We start from the raw sequence: 1,672 nt of genomic DNA, 5'->3' as shown, positions 1-1,672 counted from the left end.
GGACAAACTACGGGTACATAGACTCACCTTTTTAGCGAACTTTTGCAAAATGATTATGATGACCTTGACACTTTTTCATTTCCGAATATTAAGTGAGACTCCAAATTTGATGACCCAAGTGGTCATTTTAGCATTAATGACAAACTACCTTCTAGTATTTTAGTCAACCTAATAATCAGTTGCCGCAACCTCTGTTATGTGGCAATAGCCTAGTGTTTAACCCATCAGAACCTGAATCAGGGCTTCCAAGTTTTATTCCCATTCAAAACTTGATCAATGATGCATAATCCCTAAACTTCCTTGGCTCACTTCTGCTTGTGATACTCGTAGGAAAACGAGGGATGTAAAATAAGGAGGGTTTGCAGTTTGCTTCTTAGCCTCAATATATTTAGATAAGAAAATCTTATGTGATTGAGTTAAAAACCTTGTCAGTGTCCTAAACAGGAACAAGTCGGGTAGAGAAAGTACCAAATGGCACTATGTGAAAGCCCTCCTACCTAAGCAAGAACAGGTGTGTTTAATATAGCTCTTCAACTGAAGTATTTAAATATAGCCCTTCAACTGGTCTGTTTTTATTTAGCTTTTCAACTGATGTGTTTTAATCATACTCGATATCTCAGGGTATTCATTACAATTCATGTCCTTTCATGTAGCTCTTCAACAGTTATAAGGCTACATGAAAAGGCTTGAATAAAACACACCAGTTGAAGGGCTATGTTACAATTTTAAAACACACCAGTTGAAGGGCTATATTACAAATTTAAAACAGACCAGCCCTTCAACTTGTGTGTTTTAGAATAGCCCTTCAACAGATGTGTTTTAATATAGCTCTTCAACTGGTGTGTTTAATAATAGCCCTCCAACTATTGTTTAAGAATAGCTCTTCAACAGATGTTTTTTAATATAGTCCTTCAACTGGTGTGTTTAATAATAGCCCTTCAACTATTGTTTAAGAATAGCTCTTCAACAGATGTGTTTTAATAAAGCCCTTCATCTGGTGTGTTTTAACATAGCCCTTCAATTGATGTGTTTTAATATAGCCCTTCAACTGATGTGTTTTAACATAGCCCTTCAACTGGTGTGTTTTAATATAGCCCTTCAATTGATTTGTTTTAATATAGCCCTTCAACTGGTGTGTTTTAATATAGCCCTTCAACTGGTGTGTTTTAATATAGCCCTTCAACTGGTGTGTTTTAACATAGCCCTTCAACTGGTGTGTTTTAATATAGCCCTTCAACTGGTGTGTTTATACAAAGCCCTTCAACTGGTGTTTTAACATAGCCCTTCAACTGGTGTGTTTTAATATAGCCCTTCAACTGGTGTGTTTTAATATAGCCCTTCAACTGGTGTGTTTTAATATAGCCCTTCAAATGGTGTGTTTTAATATAGCTCTCCAACCGGTCTGTTCTTCGAAGAAAACACATCAAGGTATAGTCATGACATTGGGTGGAAGATTCTCCTGGGCAAAATGCAGACATCATGACCGCCACATCTCAACCTTACCTTCTATTCAATATTCTCCAAGAAAGCTCTACTTTTCTGTTAAGAATGAAATTATCCCTGTCACAAGTCTAATTGTTTTAATCCATAGAACTTAGTAGTTTATGTAAGCATTTTCTTATTGGTTTCCCTGGTAACAAGTTGTTAATAACTGATATAAAATGAGTACAAA

Source organism: Mya arenaria, chromosome 13, assembly GCF_026914265.1.
Source record: "Mya arenaria isolate MELC-2E11 chromosome 13, ASM2691426v1".
NCBI lineage: Eukaryota > Metazoa > Mollusca > Bivalvia > Myida > Myidae > Mya > Mya arenaria.
The sequence above is the reverse complement of the archived record's forward strand: the minus strand, read 5'-3'. Positions refer to the sequence as shown.